The sequence below is a fragment of the Vombatus ursinus genome, unplaced genomic scaffold, assembly GCF_900497805.2.
Source record: "Vombatus ursinus unplaced genomic scaffold, bare-nosed wombat genome assembly UNPS02014818.1, whole genome shotgun sequence".
Classification (NCBI taxonomy): domain Eukaryota; kingdom Metazoa; phylum Chordata; class Mammalia; order Diprotodontia; family Vombatidae; genus Vombatus; species Vombatus ursinus.
In genome coordinates, this window is record NW_020954596.1 from 62,536,155 (window position 1) to 62,559,209 (window position 23,055).

At 38.3% G+C, this 23,055-nt stretch overlaps 1 long non-coding RNA gene across 1 annotated transcript in view; it reads left to right on the forward strand.

Moving 5' to 3' along the window:
- LOC114023492 overlaps nt 1–10,280 on the forward strand; it is a 41,684-nt gene extending 31,404 nt beyond the window's left edge. Inside the window, exons 2-3 of the long non-coding RNA XR_003566802.1 lie at nt 6,484–6,546; nt 10,196–10,280. This is a non-coding gene — a long non-coding RNA (uncharacterized LOC114023492). The remainder of the gene's footprint in view (nt 1–6,483; nt 6,547–10,195) is intronic.
- Nucleotides 10,281–23,055: the final 12,775 nt, after the last annotated feature.

The following is a 23,055-nucleotide window of genomic DNA, read 5'->3' on the forward strand; positions in this document are numbered from 1 at the left end:
TTCTTTCTTTCTTTCTTTCTTTCTTTCTTTCTTTCTTTCTTTCTTTCCTTCTTTCTTTCTTTCTTTTTTGCAGGGTTAGGTTTAATGGAGAGAATCTGTGTTAGATGGGTTCTGTTCTATTGCTTGGGGCCACAGGACACTCAGTGAAGGTTAGTGCAGGGATCATTATTCTTTATCTTCTAGGGTTTTCATTTAGAGAAATTGAACCCCAAATTTTGCAGTCTCCAGCTTTCAGGCATCTCAGTTTTCAATAGAGAAGGATGATATGTGATGATCTTCTCAGGTTGTTTTCCAAATGTAATTTAAAAAAAAAGCCTCTCCCATCCCCCTCTTCTACTGGTTGAATAACTGCAGTGAGAAAGGGCACTTTACTTAAGCCCATTCTTATTGGAGAAAGCTTTTTTTCAGTGTTCAGGATTTCCACTGGTTTAATGATGGTTCCCATGTATAAATCATTCTTCGGTTTGCAAAGTGCTTTTCATACATTCTCATTTGATCCTCACAACAACCCTGTGAATTGAGTGCTGTTATTTTCCTTCCCTTCCTCCTTCATTTTATAGATAAGGAAAACAGGTTTCCTCAGAGAGGTTATAAGACTTGTCCAGGGTCAAACAGATAATTATGTCTGGGTGGAATCCAAATCTGGGTGTCACTGACTTCAAATCCAGCACTCTCTGCTACACCACATTTCCTCTGGATCTATAAGCTTTCTTTATATCTAATTTGGGATTTCTTCAAGGCCTTACCAAAGGTGTAGATAGATAAGATGAAAGACTAATGGACTTTTACAAAATGATCATATATTACTCCCCAAGTGGGGGGCTTCAGTAGCTAGTCAAATATCTAGTGTATAATCCTTGGATCCCTTGTAAATTAGAATAAAGAGGCAGGTAGCATTTTATATAGCTTTTTGGGGAATGAGTTCTAAATATTTTGCAATGTAGTCTGAAAAACAAATTAAGGACCTACTGTTTTTGTGTTGGGGTACAACCCTACGAGACAGAGAAATTTTTATTTTATAAGATCAAATATATAAATGGGTAAGGCAACTTGACTTTTGCCTTAGGAATCAAAATTTAAAGGATGATCAAAACACTTGCAAGTCTTAGAAACAACTGAACTTGGTATCTAGGTAGCAAGACTAATTCTTACTGTACCCAAGTGAGGTTCTCTCCCTTCAACCTCATCACTATACAGGGGAGATGTGGGACTTAGGGTCATTCCTAGGGATATTCTCTTTCTTCTTCTCTCTCCTACAATCCCTGGCATTTTTATCTGTGTGAAATCAAGCTAAAATGAAAAACAAAAAACAAAAAATCCTAGAGCAGACCTGAAGGGACCCAAAAACTATAAAGGGTCAGCACGCACCTTAGGGTGTGGGTATGTGTGAGTGTGAGTGTAAGTTTGAGTGTGAGTGTTTGTTTGTGTGTGTGTGTATGTGTGTGTGTGTAAGGGGGAAGGAGAAGTTGGGAATATTTGATCTTGTTTGATTATTCATGTAAGAGTCTCTAGTTTTGTTTTACTGGTGGTTAGTGATTACTTTCTCCCATAGGCATCCTTCTGGAGCATTGCCTTGCTGGTTCAACCCTCAAAGCCTGGGGCCTGGATGGTGTCATCTTGGGGAGATACTGCTAATGAGAAACTTCCCATCAAAGAGTTTGGCCCAATGGGAAACAGTAGAATAGTTCAGATTTAAAAGTGCAGGCCACTTTAGCTTTGTACGGTAGGTAGGGCTTTCTTAGACCTCATGGCCAACAACCTGAAAGTTCTCACCTGGTTATCCCTCAGCTTAGGGCATTAATAAAACTAGAAACTAATTCTTTTAGGTTATTCTGTTTGATTCTTTGTGATGACTTCCGAATGACACACACTCTAGACCGATGAGTCTTAGCAACAGGGCAAGCCGGCGCTGCTGCCAGGCACCAAAGGCCCTCTCAGAAGCCTGATAAGTCATGGAGGCATGCATTCTCCCTACAAAGGGAGCTACAAAAGGTGGTTTTCAATGATCTGATGTTTGTCAGCTTCATCTCCTTATGAGGCCCCTTGCACAAAGGCTGCTACAGAAAAGGAACAGCAGGAGATAGGAAAAATAAAATAACAGCCTGCTATCCAATGGGAGGAAAGGAGCTGGAAAAAAACCAGGGCTTCAGTGCTTTGTGGGCAGGATCAGTAAGATAATGACGTATGCGAGGCTCATATGGGAGAGTGAATAGCTCTGCTGTTCTGCCTCAGATGGGAAAGAAAAAAACAGGTGTTTGGGCAATACACCCCGCTTTTGAAACCTTGTTACAGTATGAAATATAGTACCATGTTTCCATTCAGATGGTTTCTCTTTGTTAAAAACAATATTTTTTATTTTTCTAACAAGGAAAATTAAAAAAAAAGTAGTGCCAAAATAAAATGATGCTCTGAGTGTTTGGAATGAAATGTATTTCTGTGGCTAATTCCTGCCTCACCCTTATTTATTAGGAGACTGTGTATTCATACAAAAAAAGGCTTAGAAGGAACATAATTGCTTATATTTATATGCCACTTTGTAGTCACAAAGCACTTTACATCTATTTATCTCACTGAATTCTCACAACAATCACAGTAGGGCAGGTATTTTTATTTCCATTTCAAAGCTGAAGAAAATTCACATTCTCTGAGAGGATCAATGAGTTTGTCATAGAATTGGAAGGGACTTAGAATAGCACCTAGGTTAGCTCCCTCTTTCTCATCCTCTCTATTTTGCAGATGAGGAAACTGAGGCACAGAGAGGTTAAGTGATTTGTACTACTTTTGAATCAAGGAGGTCTTGTCCTATTCTAAAAATATCCACCTTATTCAAACAGTAAGGTGGTGTCGGTATAGCTGAGAATTGTATGGTTTCATAGCAATAGTCAAAGATGACTGTAAGTTTATGAATCTATGTGATTAGAAAGATAGTGGTGACTTTATCAGAAATAGAAGTTAGGAGGAAGAACAGGTTTAAGGGGAAAGTGGATGAGTTCTATTTCGAACATGACGAGTCTTGTAAATTATGAATTTGCATTTTAAAATTAGACACATATCTGAATAGCAAAGTGGTACTATCATGGTCTTTCTTTTGACACAGCAATTTTTGTAGCACCACCACACTTTAATCTGTCCTCTATTCAGTTATTTTATTGGTTCCATTCATTACCTCTCCAGGTATGATCCACACATGCCAAAGCACGCCAGACATTTGCTGAGTGAAGATTTTTCCCCATCCTGATTCAGTTAACGAATGCTCTCTTGAGTCCTCTCCTGAGGTAAAGAACTCGGGTGTAGTGTTACTAAATCTCCCAATAGATTCCTGGTATAGTTCAGCTTTGCTACTAGAACTGCTTTTAAGCAGCTTAAAAATAGCATCAGGCTGATACCTTTATTCAGGCAGGAAGATTTTGTATTCATTAGTGTTTTCAACCTTGGCTTACTCTCAATTTTTTTCCTGTGGGTTTGCCTTGTTGTGTGATTCCCAGAACATACAAACACATACTTTTCCAGGACCTTCATTGAATGGCCTTGCTGTGTATTTTATAGGGTGCCTTTAAGCCAGCAACTTATCTTTCTAGGACAGACATTACAGATGCACAATGAGAGAATCACAGAACTGAATACAAGGGCATGAACAGGCTGAATTGTGTTTGAATAGTGTGTTTTATAAAAGAATGCCACAAACATTTCATAGGACTATATGTCTAAAGCTGGAAGGTCATCTAGTGAGGTAAGTGAAGAAATGGAATGAAGTCCAAGGAAGTTAAGTGACAATATAGGTAATAAGTGCCAGAGATAGGATTTGAACCTAGGTCATTGGATTCTTGAACCCAAACTTTTTATACTGTCCCACACTCCCTGTGGGCAGAAAACTAGACTAGTCGTTGGGGCAGGGGGTGTCACAGAATTTAGGCTACTGAATGAAAAATGTTTACAGTCTAGTGAGTGAATGAAACCAGCTCCAATTACTAAATGCAATATTACATAAACATGAAGTAGAATGTGGCTATTGACCTTTTCATGTCTACTCAGTGATCTACCTGGACCATCTTGCCATTTCCCCCTACTTCTATATCACTTCTTCCCATCTGGAGTATCAATCTTTGTAATGGACCACCATAATCCAGTTTCTGGGTAAATTAAGCCACTCAGCTATGGAATTTTCATTCTGTGCCTAAGTTGTATAAATTGGTAAGTGACTGAGTTCAAATACATCTTTTTTGATGTTGTTCAGTCATTTCAGTTGTGTCTGACTCTTTGCAACCTCATTTGGGGTTTCTTGGCAAAGATACTGGAATGGTTTGGCATTTCCTTCTCCAGTTCATTTTACAGATGAGGAAACTGAGGCAAACAGGGTTAAGTGACTTGCCTAGGGTCACACAAACTAGTGTTTGAGGCCAGATTTGAACTCAGGAAGATGAGTCTTTCTGACTCCAGGCCCTACACTCTATCCACTGCTCCATCTAACTGCTGAAATACATCTTGTTTACTACACAAAATTCAGCTTCAGATTCTCCCTAGCTGTGTGACCCTGGGCAAGTCACATGGCTTCTCTGAATCTCGATTTCCTCATGTGTAAAATGAAGGATTTGGTCTAGATATCCTTGGCAGTCCCTCTTAGCTCTAGAACTATGATTTATGATTCTGGGATTCTAGTCATCTATCCCTGGACCAGACCACGTTTCACATTCCAGTGTGGCCATACAACCAGGCCATCTTTCCAGCTGTCCTGCTAGTGTACATATAACCTCTGCTTTTCCATCTCTTGATCTGAGTATAGAAATAAAGTCAACACTACTATTGTTTCTGGAAAGGGAATGACAATTGACTGCCCTTTGGAACAACTCCTCAGCCCTGTGGCTCCCCTTATGAAATCTTCCTTCCTTGACTATCACTCTCTGATATTTGTTATCTACCCCTAGGAAAGTATCTACTTTTTTGATGAGAGGGACTGTCTCACTTTTCAGTGGATAGTACAGTGCTTAGCATGTAGTAAGCACTTAATTAATGCTCCTTAGTTCATTCATTCTGACCCAGAAGATGAAGTTTTCATGAAGAAAGCATTTTTTAAATGGGTTTTAGAGGATGGATAAGAATTGAATAGGAGAAAATGGGTGATGGATGGCATTCTATGACTAGGGAATGGACTGAATAAAGACATTTAAGTATGAAAGCCCCAAAATTCCAAAGGTTGACCTTATAGATATATGATGACAGAGAAGTAATGAGAGAATAGATTTAAAAAAAATTTAAAGAATATTTTATTTTTTTCCAATTACATGTAAAAACAATTTTTTTTTGGTGAGGCAATTGGAGTTAAGTGACTTGCCCAGAGTCACGCAGCTAGTGAATGTTATATGTCTGAGGCCAGATTTGAACTCAGATCCTTTTGACTCCAGGGCTGGTGCTCTATCCTCTGTGCCAGCTAGCCACTCCTTAGAAACAATTTTTTAACATCATTAAAAACATTTTGAGTACTAAAATCTCTCCCATCCTCCCCACCCACCTTCACAATGGCAAGCAATTTGATATAGGTTATACAATTGCAATCATGCAAAACATATGTTTATATTAGTCATGTTGTGAAAGAAAACACAGACAAAGACACATTGAAAAAATAAAGAAAGGAAAAATAGTATGCTTTGATCTGAATTCAGACTCCATCAGCTCTTTCTCTGGAGGTGGATAGCATTTTTCATCATGAGTTCTTTGGAATTGTCTTGGATCATTATGTTTCTAAGTCACAGTTGATAATCATACAGTATTGCTGTTACTGTGCACAATGATCTCCTGGTTCTACTCACTTCACTTTGCATCAGTTCATGTAAGTCTTTCCAGGTTTTTCCTGAAACCACCCTGCTCATCATTTTTTATAGTACAATAGCATTCCATAACAATCATATACCATAGCTTGTTTAGTCATTCCCCAATTGATGGGTATCCTTTCCATATCCAATTCTTTGACACTACAAAAGTGCTGCTATAAATATTTTTGCACAAATAGGTCCTTTTCCTTTTTGTGTGAGGCAATCGGGGTTAAGTGACTTGCCCAGAGTCACACAGCTAGTAAGTGTTATGTGTCTGAGGCCAGATTTGAACTCAGGTCCTCCTGACTCCAGGGCCAGTGCTCTATTCACTGCATCACCTAGCTGCTCCTCCTTTTTTTTGATAAGAGAAAAAAAGATATGAGGATTTTGGTTGTGTGTAAGCTCAATATAAATAAACCATGTAATATGGAAGCCAAAAGATCCAATGTAATCTTGGTCTATGACAAGAGAGGTACCCAATCTAAGACCAGAGAAGTGTTAATCCTCTTGATTTTTCTCCTACTCAGACCACATATAGAGTATTGTGTTTGGTTCTGGACACCATTTTAGGCCATGATTTATGAGCTGGAGAGCATTTAAAAGATGATCACGATAGTAAAGTTAGAAAATTACAATCTAGTGAACCTGTCTCTCTTCTCTTTTGATACATTCACAGAGTCAACATATGTTGGGGCAAGAAGGAACATGGATTTTTTTTCCAGTCAGATTTCCAAACATGGTATGTTTTTCCTCAGAGATTCTTGGCATTATTTGATTAAAGTATCTGTGAGAAGAGTAGTTGGTGTGTCTTAAAGACAGACTAAACAAAGAAGATATGAAACAATAAAAAGAGACTGTAAAATTCTAGAATGTCAGACCTGGGAGGGACCTTAGAAACTCTCTATTCCAGCTCCTTTATTTTATAGAGGAGGAAACTGAGGCCCAGGGAAGGGAAATGATTTGCCCAAGGTCATAAACAGCAGAAATAGAGGGTTCAAACCCAGGTCCCCTTACTCCAAATATAGGGCTCTTTCCTTAATCCCACACTTCCCCTCAGTTTACATAGCTCTTGTCCACTGAATTAATAATGTAGTGCAAAAAATGGAATGTCAATTGAACAAAAATCACCATTGAAATGTCTGAGGAAGAAGATGGGATTGGCTGAATTGAAGTAATCCAGGGAAGTCAGGAATCAGAGGTAAGGAGAGAGAGCATTCCAGGCTTGGGGGACAGCCTGTCTAAATGCACAGTCAGGAGATGGAGCATCATGTTCAAGGAACAGCAAGAAGACCATTGTAGCTGGATCATAGGTTGTGTGACAAGGAGGATAGTGTAAGAAACCTGGAAAGTTAAGATGAGGCCAGGTTGTGAATGGCTTTATAAACTGCTAAACAAAGGATTCTATATTTTATCCTGGAGGTAATATGGAACTACCAGAGTTTATCAGCGGGAAGAGTGGCATGGTCAGATCTATGCTTTAAGAAAATCACTTCATTAGCTGAGTATATGATGAATTAGGGTGAGGAGAGACTTGAAGCAGGGATCAGATAGAAGATTATTGCAATAATCCAGGCAAGAAGTGTTGAGAGCCTGCACCATGGTGGTAGTTGTGTGAGTGAAGAAAAAGGGGATGTATCCAGGAGGTCTTGCAAAGGTAGAAATTACAAGATTTGACAATGGATTGGATACAGGAGGTGAGTGTAAATGAAGAATCAAGTTTGACACCAAGATGATAGGAAGGATGTTGATGCCCTAGAAAATAACAGGGAAATTTGCAAAAGGGGAGGGAGTTTTGGGGAAAGATAATGTGCTTCCTTTATGACGTGTTGAGTTTCGTATTCATTTCAAGATGTCTAAAAGGCAATTGGTGATGCAATATTAGAACTCAGGAGAGAGAATAGGGCTGGATGTGTAAATCTGGGAATCAACTGAGTAAAGTTGATAATCAAACCCATGGGAGTCGATGAGATCACCAACTGTGATACTATAAAGCAGGCGTTCTTAACCTAAAGGTTCACACACAGATTTCAGGGATACTATGAACTTGGCTGGGAAAAAAGTTATCTATTTTCATTAATCTCTAACTGAAATTGAGTATTTCCTGCAGTTATTTAAAAACATTATTCAGAGAAGGGATCCATAGACTCCACCTGATTGCCAAAGGAGTCTATGACATGAAAAAGGTCAAGAAAACCTCTGGCATTGAGGAAGAAATAGAGGTTACAGTATAGTGGGCTTTTTTTTTTTTTTTTGAGAAAACCAGACCCACAGTTCTCAAAAGAAATAGTATTGAGCCCAAAACAGTTTATAGGCAGGTACAGGGAATGAACCTATGATTTCATGGGTACAGGGAACTCCCACATGGGGAAACTGCCTCTACTAATGCAGATTGGCTTCTTTCAGCACCACGTTTATTCAAAGAACACATATAGAGTGTTCAAGTGCTATAGTCTTGTTGCTTAGAGTACTGACCGATTAAATGCTTTACTTAAGAGATAACAGCCAGTGTGTGTCAGGGCTAGGACTTGTGCCTAAGACTTCCTGGTTGCAAGGCCAACTCTCTATCCACTATCCCCCTGTGCCTGTCATGTTACAGTTTAATAAAAGCAGGAAAAAGTCCCCAATAGCATATGGATCCTTACTCTTCTTTTGTACTCTTCCCCTCCTCTGACCTTCCATCCTCCAGAGCACTTAGCACAGTCATAGTAAGCAATCAATAAATATTATTAATTGACTTGATTAATTGGCTAGTTGACTACAATTAACAAATGTGCTGAATTTTTATAACCAATTATTCCTTATGCAGATGGCACAGCAAGTCCTTTGTAGGAATTAAATGTGGGTTAGTTTTTAAGAGAATGGAATCAATCAACCAACAAGTATTTATTAAGTACCTACTACACACTGTAGAACCTGGAGCTAGAATAGTTACTCCAGAGACTAGACTACCATTTCGATCACATCTGAATTTTCTGATTCTCATTTTGCTCTTGCAATAAGATTCTCCTTCAATTCCTCATAAATTCCATGTATGATTATTGATAAATTAAGAAACTATTCAACTTACTTTGTTTGCCATTCATTCCTTTTTACCTTCATATGCCACCCATGTTTTTATTTTCAACTCCATCCTAATGTGGGAAGAATCAAACACATTTTAAGCAGATTATTTTAATGCAAAAATGTCCCTAGTGGAGCAAAGGGCAAGAATTTAAATTATGTAAGATGATGAATTTTTTTTAGATAATTCAGTCATTTGGTAAAACTGGCTTGTCAAGCAACTTCTCATTTGCAATTAGATGTGAGGAGATTTTTGTATTCAGGAGAAAGTGTTATCAAATAGTCTCCTAGTGGATAAGAAACTTACATTAAAAATGGAAAACGATTGGCTCCCAATTGACAATGCAAATGATATTGAAAAGGTGAACCTTGTCAAGTTTTCTACCTTTGTGGACCTCAGTACTCTGACAGTCATTCAAGTTTTAGTTCAATTAAATTCAACAAACATGTTATATGTTATTGTGTGTAATGCACTGTACTTTGTGCTTTGAGGGATACAGAGAAGAATAATAGTCTGTGCTTTTAATAAACCAGCAGGGGAGATTAAAATACATGCAAATAAATTTCATAGGAAGTACATTTTGGAAGTACTTAGAGTTGTTGTTCAATTATGTTTGACTTTTTGTGACTCTACGGACCACAAAATGTCAATACTGTCCATGAGGTTTTCTTGGCAAAGGTATTGAAGTTGTTTGCCATTTCCTTCTCCAGTGGATTAAGGCAACTAGAGGTTTAAAAGTGACTAACCCAGGGTCACACAGCTAATAAGTGTCTGAGGCTGGATTTGAAGTCAGGTCTTCCTGACTACAGGTCCACTGCTCTATCCACTGAGCCACCTAGCTGCCTCGCTTGGAGTACAAAGTACAAAGAGAACATAAAGAAGAAAGGGAGTAATTCTAACTGGATAATCAAAGGAGGCATCATGGAGGAGGTGGCATTTCGGGGAGGTTGTTATGTATAGGACTTTAGTAGAACTGTGCATGTATGTATACACTACGTATTTGTGTGTGTGTGTGTGTGTGTGTGTGTGTGTGTGTATGTGATTTTTAGGCTTAAGGAAAGATGAAGACTAAGGAATTCAGTTTGGTGAATCTTAGATTCCCATAAACTCCAAATGCAAATCTCTTCTGTTCTGAGTTTTGTAACCTGGGATATATCACCTTTGACTGGGTGGTTGCCTGGTCATCTCCCCATACCCAAAGCTTTGGTTTTTGACTGCCAGCTGAGAAGTTCAAGAAGCATGAACTGAAGAGAGGAGAAATTGGGTAATATGGCCTTTTGGGTCATCTCTATGCAACCTGAATAAATAATTATCCTTTTACTCCTAGGCCACATGCTTGGGGACCAATGAGTCAGTTGGCCAGTTGGTTGGTTGATTGGTTGTTGTCTTTCATTCTTGAAGAGGACCAAAATGACATCTCTATGTTGGAGTCAAGGTACAGTATATCTGACTGTGGCTGGTCACACCAATATGAGAACGGTTTATCACAGGTTGGGCACAAATAGTCCACATGAACATTTGGGGTGGAGATGTCTCTAAATTTTTGCATCTCACCTTTCTTTTGAGCTACTACAATTCTGTTTTGCTAATAGAGCATAGTGCCTTCTTTGATGTGGACATGCCATGCTGGGTAGTCCTGTGCCAGTGTCTCCTATGACATGCAATCAATTTCAAAGTTCTTCAGAGAGACTTTGACAGTGTCCTTGTATTACTTTTTCTGATCTCCAAGTGAGCACTTACCTTGTGTGAATTCCCCATAAAATAGTCTTTTAGGCAAACATACGTTTGGCATTCTAACAATGTGGCCAACCCATTAAAGTTGAGCTCTCTGCATTAGGTTTGAATTCTTGGCAGTTTAGCAAGAGAAGGGATCTCAGTGTCTGCTACCTTATCTTGCCAAGTGATCTTCAGAATCTTTCTAAGACAATTCAAATGGAAGTGATTCAGTTTCCTGGCATGGCATTGGTATCCTGTCCAAGTTTCACAGGCATGCAACACTGAGGGCAGCACAGTGGCTCTGGGGACCTTCAGTTTAGTAGGCAGTCTCTCACAAAACATTTGGAAGCACTTACTATATGCCAGGCACTGTGGTAAGTACTGAGGATAAAAAGAAAGGCAAAAACATTTCCTACCCTTGAGGAGCATAGATTCCACTTGGCGGAGGGGAGGGGAACCTCTAAATGAAATACATCTAAGATACAGACAGAAAGGACCGTGATGTAAGATGAAAAACGCATTGGCAGCTTGGGGGACCAGAAAGGCCTCTTAAGAAAGAAGACTTGAACCATGTCCTGAAGGAATTTAGGGAAATCAAGAGTTAGAACTGAAGTTGCAGAGGACTTGAGGTGTGGGGAGACAGCCCATGCAGAGGCGCATTGCACATCAGATTTGAGGAACTGCAATTAGGCCAGTATGGCCAGATCTTAGAGGATGTGGAGGGAAGTACACTGTACGAAGACTAGAAGGGTGGGAAGGGGCCAGCTGTGAAGAGCTTTAAATGCCAAATACCTGATGAAGTTCTATTTGATCTTAGAGGTAATAGGGAACTAACTACTAGAGATCATTTAGCAGAGAGGTGACACAGTCAGACCTTCACTATGTAAAAATCATAGCTCAGTGGAGGATGGATTAATGTTTAGCACAGTGCCTGGCACATACCAGGTGCTTAATAAATGTTTTGGAGAAGGAAATGGCAAACCACTCCAGTATGTTTTCCAAGAAAACCCCAAATGGGGTCATGAAGAGTTGGTCATGACTGAATGACAATAACAACAATAAATGTTTATTGATTGATTGGATTAGAGTGGTGAGAGAGCAACCAGAAAGCAATTGGAGTAGTCTAGGTGAGAGGCGGTAGCGGATAGACTTAGAGTCAGAAAGCAATGCATTCAAATCCTAAACTTGAGGACTTGCTAGCTCTGTGCCCATGGACAAGTTGTTTAATCACTCTGCACCTCAGTTTCATAATCTGTGAAATGGGTATGAAATACCTCTGGTCTCTACCTCACTGAGTTATGAAGCTCAAATGACCTAATGCACATAAAGTGCTTTGCAAACAGCAAAATGCAATTATTTTTATTACCTTAGTTTACATGAAAGCAATATACTAAGGGTTAGTTATTTGCTGTGCAAAATGCTTCATCATAGGATTCCTTTGCATAGTTATTTCCCCTACCACATATAATATGCTTCAATTAATGAGCATTTCATTTGCACAAAAATTTTCATGAACTCATGCATTGTTTGAGGCAAGTATTCAAAACAACCTATGTAACAGTCATGCCCATATAGTAATGATTCAGTGGGCTGATAGAGTGAAGGTAAGAGACAGATTGCTAGTGAACTATACCTCCAATCTCCCTGAGCACATGTGACAGTGTTGCTATTTCTCAAACTGGAAACCATTCTAGCTCAGGCGATGGGCTACAATTTAAGAAAATGCTGTGGGTAAGCCTATACTTTCACATGTGATATATACTATTTCCAGGTGAAAACCAGGTGTTTCTTCCAATAGCAGCTTTACAATGATAGAAATATAGAATCGGGGGAATTTAAAGGGTCATTTCAGCTCTCAACAAGGGTTGGTGTTAAAATGATTCAGGACAACTATTTGGACAGTTTTCTTTTCCTAAATAATTCATGGTAGAGGATGTCACATATTCCCACAACAACCCCCTCTTGTGCCTTATTCTATTTACAGTCAGGAAATTCTTCCTTGACCATTACCTAAATCATTCTTGTTGCAATTTGAAAATGTGAACTTTTTGTGAGTGAATCACTCATTCCTGGAGCATGGTCCATCAAAACATGGTCAAGAGGAAGGAAAAGATTCATAGGCTGTGCATATTCATTTAGCTTTCTCCATCTTATTTCTTCTGCACCCTTACTGAATCATAGACTCTTTTTATTCTGTAAGTTTGTTTTATTTTATTTTTGTTTTTAAATTTGCTATTGTTTATTTTAAAAAAATTTATTTTTTTCAATTAACACATTTTTTCTCTCACCTCATAGAGGAAAACAGACAAAACCCTTGTTAAAAATAGGCAGAGTTGGGGCAGCTAGGTGGTGACACTTACTAGTTGTATAATCCTGGGCAAGTCACTTAACTCCCTTTGCCTCACCAAAAACCAAACAAACTAAAAATCAAGTCAAAAATAGGCAGAGTCAAACAAAATGAATAAAAGAATGTTAAGGATTAAAGGACCCTTGGATATAACCTGATCTAATAACCTTTTCAGTTTGTAGATTAGGAAAATGAGGCTCAGAGACTTGCCCAAAGTCACTCGACTAGTAAATGGCGGTTAGAACTCAAACCCCAGCTAGCCAACTCCATCTTAAACTATAGCACCCTACTTTTATTGGTCAAAAACTTTTTTTTTCATTCCCAGTTTCCTAGGTTTTTAATTGCATATGTATGTAAAGTATATAATGTAGGTAACACAGCATAATGGCTATGTCTAAGAGCCAGTCTAGGGAGTCAGGAAGAGCCAGGGTTCAACAACTGTCTCTGGCACATTCTAATTAAGCATTCATATGCTAAGCCTTTAAATACTATAACATGGGGTGCCATGGTAATGAAAGCATATTTGTTCAACTAACGAGCAAATACCTACATTTGAAGTCTATAGTGGTCCTATAATTACACCAGACTTAAAAGTTTAATAAGTCAAGAACTAAAGAGAAAAAAAAAAACCCTAAAATTTTTGTCAACTAGGCTTTATTAAAGTGGTTCTGGGAAGGACAAGTGGGGGAAGGACAAGAGATATTTGACATTGTCCTTAAGTAGGATGAATGGTCTCCCAGACAACATTTATATTATGTGTATTTTTATATCTTGGCCATGCCAACACTATAGTACCCCTACTTTTATAGGTAAAAATCTAACAATGAAGGAAAAGAGACTAAATCTTTAAATCTCTACTCCATTTTGTTCATGTTATGGATCCAAAAAACTGAGCTAGTATTGAATAAATCTTGATTCCTCACGCAAAAAGCTTGCATATGGAAGAGAGTAGAGGGCCTTTTAAATATCTAAGAAAAACGTAACATGTAATAACTGCAATATATTTCAGAACAGGATTACTTTGTTTAAAATAAGAGAAACCACATGAGGGAACTTCACAGATTTCTAGGGTAATAGACACTTGGTTTTTTCTTTATGTTTGCTGTATTTGTGGTCATATGAAAGGAGTTTACAGAATAAGCTATTATGCCAAGAAGTTGTCCTTTTACAGATGACTGAATTGTGTGAAAATTTTATTTTGCATTACCAGGTGTGCCTTAATCATCTACTCTGTTGTGCCTTGTGAAGAATGAGAAGCTAACTTAATAAGTAGCTAGAGATAGTGGCTTTTCTGACATATATGACTGGGAAAAATGTGTTTTCTTGAGCACATTTGCAATTGAAACCTTACATATACTAAGTCAGAGGAGTTAAACGCACAGCTCAAAATGCTCCTGGGTGAAGCTGGTACTGCTTAAAATGCATGGGAAATATTTAACAAAATAAATGAAAATACAATAGAACATAGATAATGTTAATATGTGATTTCTAAGTCCCTATGCAGCCTACAGAGATCTTCGTGTGTGGTTTAATAGCTCTCCAATTCTATTTGATTTTGGCACCAATGTTCTAAGGGGTAATATGGGACAGTGATTACTGCAGAATGTCATGCAATTACTCTCTGAATTCAGAACCCTGGACAGAGACAGAACAGGTAATTTAGATAAAAGATTTTTTATAGAAGAATTATTTATATTGACTCCAGATGTGACTCCAATTCATTAGGGAACAAAGCATGTTCAGTTATCCCATTTCTTAGTCTGTAGAACTCTTAAAGGAAAATGTGAAACAAGATAAAATTGAGATCTTCCTTACAGTATATAAAATGCCTGTCAATAGAAGGCACATAAAATGGGATGACTAGGGGGAGAGGGGTTTCTAATTTTAGTTTCTGAAAATATGGGAGGATGCTATGATTATTTTGCTATATATTTAATTTCACTTTATATTATAAAAAAGTACCTCCTGTCTTAGGGTTGCCCTTCATAAAAAGTGACCAATTATTATTATTATTTGGATCCATTCCAGAACTTATACATATGAGTGATCACCTTTAAAAGTGGTTCTATTTGGAGCCATACAGTCATTCAACAATGTTCCAAGTCTCTTTTGGATGTGGTTGCAGAGCCTGTGGAATATTCTTTGGAATGCTGTTATAAATCTTTATTCTTTGAGGGTAAATTTGATTCATTCTGTATTAGTTCATAAAAAGTCCTCCTAAGGTTATTTTTTCCTGAATTCACAATATTTGTCATTTCCTATAGGACAACAGCCTCAAATCATTTGGAATAAAGTCTGATAAATAAAATGGGTGATCCAGTTGGTCAGCACTATTTTTGGTCCAAAAGTGGGACGTGATTCTGCTACAAAAATGATTTTTTGGAATAGTATGGCTGGGAAAAACCCCTGAAGGCAAATCTAAAGAAGAGATTTTGAAAATAATTTCAGGAATGGCAGGATCCTTAAAATGTAAAATACAAGTAACTATTTCAAAGGCCAACACTCAGACAAGAGGCAGTATGTTAATGGTGGAAAGTGCACTGGAATATATAACAAAATAGTCACAGTTATGTTTTTTGTGGTAGCAAAACAAAATAAAACAAAGCAGACACAGAATGAAATAAGCAGAACCAGAAAAAATATATATGTATGTAACTTGTGGTATATGAATATAATGGAATGGAACATAAGAACAAAGTCAAACCAAGTAATTGTGATAACCAATCATGACCTCAGAGAAGAGATGAAGAAACACACCACCCCACTTACAGTAGAGAGATAGGCAATTACAGGTGCAGAAAATAGTTAACGATTTGGCTAGTTGGTTTTGCTTAACAATTTTTCTTTGTTACAAGGAAAAGAAGAAAGGAAAGAAGAAAAATATTTATTAAGTACCTACAATGGGCCAAAAACTTTATATATCTCATTTGATGCTTGCAATAGCCCTGAGGGTGGGTTAGGTGCTATTATCATCTTCATTTTACAATTGAGGAAACTGAGGCAGACAGAAGTTAAATGATTTACTCAGGGTCACAGAGGTAGTAAGTGTCTAAGGTCAATTAGAACTCAGGTCTTCCTCAGTTCAAGCTCTAGCCACTGTGTCACCTAGCTGCCTCAAAGTGGCAAGATGTGGGGAGGGAATGTTTATTGAGTATATTGCCAGGGGAGTGTATCTGGAAATGGTTATGATTTAAAAAGCTGTTTCCTACCAAATTAAATTAATTTTTTTTGGTTAGGCAATGGGGTTAAGTGACTTGCCCAGGGTCACACAGCTAGTAAGTGTTATGTGTCTGAGGCCAGAATTGAACTCGGGTCCTCCTGAATCCAGGGTCAGTGCTCTATCCACTGTGCCATCTAGCTGCCCCACAAATCCAATTTTTTTAGCCTGGAATACAAGCATTGTAATCTCCATTCTTCAGATAAGGAAATAGATGCAGAGAAGTAACTTATCCTGGGTTATGCAGCTAGTGAATGGAAGAGCCAGCTTTCAGAGGAAAGCCCTTGGATATCAAGTACATTTTTCTTGAATGCAATATATTGAGTGTATTTTTTAAATAATTAAAAATTAATTAATCTAATTTTTATAGTCAACCTTTAAATGTGTGCACAAAACAAGACATTATAATACATATTAAGATTAATGTGCATCTCAAGAGATGTAAAAATTAAGTTTGGGCTATTAAATAGATGTAGAGGTTATTTGTTTTTACAATCCCAGATGTCTAAATTTATGGAAATTTACCCCCAGTGGGAACACTGAAAGAGTGTTCCACAGACTGAGGGCACTGCCTAAAGAGAAGACCTATGAGTAATGGCAGTATCTTTCCAATGATGACACAGCCTCCTCTGGTGGAGACTTTCTATGGACCAGCACTACTTGGTATGTATAAACACTCTTGAGACTAAAAAAATTAGTTTGAATCACTTTATCTAAAAGTCCAGAAATTAAAACTGTACCTAAGAATAATCCAGTGAAAAGAAGCAGAAATGTACCAGAAAACATATGACTAAGCTTTATTACCATGGAAGAAAATCACGATAAGGATATTTTATCTAGGAATCATCCCTCAGGATTTGCTAGCCATGATTTGATGCATTATTTTAAGCTTCACTTGGAGCATCTTGGATTATGGTTTGTTGTTTTATTTGGCCGAAGGGGGGAAAATCATGATGTTTTTACTTGATCTAGATTCCCTTTGGATGTTTTATATCAACAAAAAGTATGCATGTCACCATGAAGAGTCTTTGCTTTTTGCCTCTGCTTCCTTAGAACCCATGCATTCCTCAGCCTGCTGTAATCTTGGTTCATTTCCCATGGCCGCACTGAACTTTCTTTCTTAAAGATTACCACCCAGTAAACTAATACATATAATTGCTGTTTCTCAGTCCTCATCCTCTGTGAACTCTGCATCATTTTTCATTGATAACTACCTTCTCCTTCATAATTTTTCTTTCCTTGATTTTTGTCTTTTTTTGGGGGGGGTTTAAAGCTTTAATAATGGAAAGATGGTGGCATCATCAACAGAAATGGAGAATCAAGAAGGAGGAATAATTTTAGGAGCAAGTTTCCCTGTCCTGAGCATTCTGGTCAATATGCTCATTCCCCGGACTAGGAAATGGAGGCAGGAGGCAACTTCTGAGTTTGATGTGATAGCCATAAGGAACCTTTAAATTCTGGGTTCTCTCATCAAGAAAAGATTTGACCAACCTCCTTTATCTGGTTTACTCTTACCACCAAGTCAAAGAATGTGCCAGATTCGGTGATGATGAGCTATGTTATATTACAGGGTATGCATTAATGAAGTTCACAGATGGCATGAGAGAAAGGGTTTTTTATTTTGTTTTGTTTTGGTTTTTTTGTTGTGGAAACTGTTTTTTTGTTTTTTGTTTTTTTCTTTGTTTTATAGTACCAGAAAATAAGGTTGTTTTTTATTTATTTTTTTTCTTGGTAATTTTTATTTATCTTTTTTTGTTTTCAACATTTACTTCCACAAGATTTTGAGTTCCAAATTTTCACCCTATCTCGCCCCTCCTCCCACCCCAAGATGGCATGCATTCTAAATACCCCTTCCCCTAGTCTGCCTTCCCTTCTATCTCTCCCCGCTTCTCTTATCCCCTTCCCCTTCAATTTTCCTGTAGGGCAGGATGGATTTCTGTACCCCATTTCCTGTATTTCTTATTTCCCATTTGCATGTGAAAACATTTTTTTTAAACATGTTTTTAAAACTTTGGATTCCAAATTTTCTCCCTTTCTCTCTCCCCACTCACCCTCATTGATAAGGCAAGTAACTAAATATAGGTTATATATGTGCAGTTATGCAAAAAAAGACATGCTGTGAAAAACTAACTCTCTTTCCCTTAATCCTATCCTGCCCACCCATTTATTCTATTCTTTCTTTTGACCCTGTCCCTCCTCAGAAGTATTTGCTTCTGATTACTCCCTTTCCCAATCTGCCCTCCTCTCTATCATTCCCCTACTCTCTTGTCCCCTTCCCCCCTCTATTTTCCTGTAGGGTAAGACAGATTTCCACACCCAATTGAATGTGTATGTTATTCCCTCCTTAAGTCAAATCCTGTGAGAGATTCATTCATTCCCTCTCACCTTCCCCCATTTCCCCTCCACGGTAAGAGCCTTCTCATTTCTGGTTTTTTTTTTCTGTAGGGTAATTTACCCTGTTCTATCTCCCCCTTTCTCCTTCTCCTAGTATATTCCTCTCTCACCCCTTAATTTTATTCTCCAGATATGACCCCTTCATTTTCAACTCACCCTATGCTCTCTATCTATCTATCTATATCTATATATACGTACATATAATTTTTTCCCCTCCAACTACCCTAACACTGCCAAAAGTCTCATGAGTTACAAATATCATCTTTCCATGCAGGAATATAAACAGTTCAACCTTAATAAGTGTCTTATGATTTTCTCTTTTCTGTTTACCTCTTCATGTTCCACTCGAGTCTTGTATTTGAAAATCAAATTTTCTATTCAACACTGGTCTTTTCATCAAGAATGCTTGGAAGTCCTCTATTTCACTGAATGACCATTTTTTTCCCCTGCAGGATTATACTCAGTTTTTCTGGGTAGGTGATTCTTGGTTGTAATCCTATCTCCTTTGCTCTCTGGAATATTATATTCCATGCCCTGCAGCCCCTTAATGTAGAAGCAGCTAAATCTTGTGTTATTCTGATTGTGTTTCCACAATACTTGAATTGTTTCTTTCTGGCTGCTTGTAATATTTTCTCCTTGACCTCGGAACTCTGGAATTTGGCTACAATATTCCTAGGAGTTTTCTTTTGGGGATCTCTTTCAGGAGGAGATGGGTGGATTCTTTCAATTTCTATTTTGCCCTCTGGTTCTAAAATATCAGGACAGTTTTCCTTGGTTATTTCTTGAAAGATGATGTCTAGGTTCTTTTTTTGATCATGGCTTTCAGATAGTCCAATAATTTTTAAATTCTGTCTCCTGGATCTATTTTCCAGGTCATTTGTTTTTCCAATGAGATATTTCACATTGTTTTCTAATTTTTCATTCTTTTGGATTTGTTTTACAGTGTCTTGATTTCTCATAAAGTCACTAGCTTCCAATTGCTCTATTCTAATTCTTAAGGAAGTCTTTTCTTCAGTAAGCTTTTGGACTTCCTTTTCCATTTGGCCAATTTGGCTTTTTAGGGCATTCTTCTCCTCATTGGCTTTTTGGACCTCTTTTGCCATTTGGGTTAGGCTATTTTTTAAGGTGTTATTTTCTTCAGTATTTTTTTTTGGGTCTCCTTTATCAAGCTGTTGACTTGTTTTTCATGATTTTCTTGCATCACTCTCAGTTTTTCCTCTCCTTCTCTTCCTTGCTTCTCAAAATCCCTTTTGAGCTCTTCCAAGGCCTGAGACTGATTCATATTTTTCTTGGAGGCTTTGGATGTAGGCTTTGTCTTGGTTGTCTTCTTCTGGTTGTATGTTTTGATCTTCTTTGTCACCAAAGTAAGATAATATAGTCTGACTCTTTTTGCGCTGCTTACTCATGATCCCGGCCAATTACTTGAGTTTTAGACTCTTTGTTTAGGTAAAAGTCTGCTTCCAATGTGAAGAGTGTACTGTCCCAAGCCTCGGGGGTTTGTACAGCTGTTTTCAGAGGTACTTGTAAATTTTCAGTTCTTCCAAGGTGCTATGATAAGGGGTGAGGTGTTTTCTCTCCACCACCGCAACAAGCTCCACTGCACCAGCGCTCCTCCTCACCCCAGGACCTCCCCTCAGAACTGTGACCCAGATCCAAGCACGGGCAAAGCAAGAGATTCCTGCCTCAGCACTGGCAAAGAGATTCCTGCAATCCCTCTCTGATCAGCCGCTCGATTTCCCCTTGGTCAGTGGGCTAGAAGCTCAGGAAAAAGCTGCAGCTGCGCTCGAGACTTGTGGCTGAGACCTAGCTCCTCTCTCACCACAGTCACAGACTTTTCCCACTGACTTTCTAAGTTGTCTTTGGCATTGAGGGGTTGAGAAGTCTGGAAACTGCCACAGCTGCCCGCGATTCAGTCCTCTGAGGCCTGCTCCAGGTTTGCTGCAGCCTGCGCGCTCACGCCGAACTGCGCTCCTCTCCCAGCCCGGTGTGATGTACCCTTCCGATCAACCATCCAGGCTGTCTTTGCTGGAAATTTGTTTCACTCTGTCTTTTTGTGGGTTCTGCTGCTTTAGAATTTGTTTAGAGCCATTTTTTTAGGTATTTGGAGGGCTTTGGGAGAGAGCTCAAGACAGTCACTGCTTTCCCTTTTGGGAAGGAGCCATCTTGGCTCTGCCCCCCCATCCTGGTTTTCTTCCTCCCTCTCTGATCACCTCTATGTTGTTTGCAGTGGCTCCTTCTACTCCATTATTGTAGGAGTCTTCCCTTTTCCCCAATTCTGGTCTCATCCTTCTCTTCTCTATCTTTGTTCTAACCCTTGGTGACTTTATCTACTCTCATTATTTCAAACGCCATCACTGCCCAGATGCCTGGATACAATGTACACTTCTCTAAGTTAGGAACTGTTGTCTTTGTGTTCCCAGCCCATTGTACAGTGTCTGGCACATAGTAGGCACTTAGTCAATATTTGTTAATAGATTGGTCTCCAGACCCACACTCTCTCCGGAACTACAGAGGATGAGGTTCATTCAGCCAGTGTCTCAAACTCTAATGTTCAAGCCTGAATTTATCAAAATTTCTCTCAAATCAGTTCAACAGAAAAAAAATCACAAGTAGGAGTAGCTGATTTGGGAGAAACTATGATAAATTAATGCTCAAGACATCAAAATAGGTTTTGACTGTACTTTTCCCTTACCCTGCCATATCCAGTCAGCCATTGGGTATTATTATTATCTAACTTCTACATACTACTCTCACCTAGCTTCATTTTTCTATTTCCACACTTGTTCAGATCCTCATTATTTTTCAACCAGACTTCAGCAAAACTCTCTTAACTTGTTTCTCTTTTTCCAGGCTTTCCAATTCATTTACACACCACTTCAGAAGCACAATCTCTGTCAGGTGACTATCCTGTTCAAACATCTTCAATAGCTCATCATTTTCTACCACATAAAATAAAAACTCTTTAGTCTGATATTCAAGGACTTTCACATGTTCCCTGCCCCCCAACTAGTGCTTTCTCTCTGAGATTACTGTCACTGTATATCTCTTTTATGTGCACAGTTATTTGCATATTATTTCCCCCCATTAGAACATGAGTTCTTTGAGGTCAGGGACTATGTTTTTGCTTTTCTTTTTATCTTCAGCGCTTGGAGCATAACACATTTGCAATAAATACTTGTTGACACTCTGTCTTCAACCTGCTTTTACAATCATGTTGTACTAAGTACTATTATGTACTTTGTATTCTAATCAAACTGAGTTATTTTCTCTCTCTTGAGAATGCGCTGTGATTTCCCAGCCTTTGTCCACACTGTATTCTACATCTGAAATATCCTTTTCCTTATATTTACCTTCTAAAATCATAGCCGTCTTTCAAAACTCGAATGCTACCACCATGAATCTGCCCTCTAATCCTTAAGAGATCTAGAAGATTTCTTCTTTCTCTGAACTCTTGCAACGCTTTATCTGTAGCTCTCTGATGCTCACACCACTTATTGAATGATCCCTACCAGACAATCTCTGTCTTAGTCATCTGTCCTGTCCGGAGCACCTAGCCCGTTACCCCACACATAGTTAATAATAAATATTGAATGAATGAATATAGTTAGGCTTCTTAAAAAGAAGTTTAATTTAATTTTTTGTTACATTTTTAGTTCTGAACTGTCTCCCTCCCTCCCTCCCCACTCTGCACTAGAGAAGGCCACTATTTGATACAAATGTGTGTACATATACAAGTAAAACCAAATTATGCGTACTTCTATTTATCAGTTATTTTTCTGGAGACAGCATCTTCCTTCATAGGTCCTTTGTAGTTGATTTGAATATTTATAATACTCAGAATAGTCATTCACAGCTATTCTTCGAACAATATTGCTGTTATTGTTCTCTTGCCCTCCACTACCCCGCAGCTTGCAAGAAAGAGCTGCTCACCCACAAGAAGAATTGGCCGAATAATAGCAAAAGTTTGAAGCTGCCCATTCCCCACACTCCATCCCTCAATTCTTAAGAACTGGCACACCCCCACATCTCTGGATGCTGAGAAAGAAGTTGGGAACATATTCAATGTTCTCTTGGTTCTGCTCATTTACTTTTCATTAGTTAGGCTTTTTCAACATCTGACACAGACATTTCTGTAATTGTTTATGATTACTCAGGATACGGCACTATCTAAGGTTTGGTTATACTTTGAAAATTATGAACATTTTCAAGTTATTTTAGCTGATTTGATTTCTATATTTGTTTTATATTTAAAATTGTACTCAGAGTGATTGGCCTCAGGCCCCATGTATAGTAAATGTCTAATTGCAAAAGCAGCATTGGAGTAAAGGAGAAAGGGAAAAAAAGATCTTATTTTACCTCATTATGTTCTAGTGACAGATCTGCCACCAATGAGGTATGTGACCTTGGACAGGTTGCACCTTCTCACAGCCTCACTTTCCTCATCAGGAAAACAAAGGATTTGCCCTACAAGATTTCTAAGTTTCCTTTAATTCTAGGGTCTGTGGATTTTAGG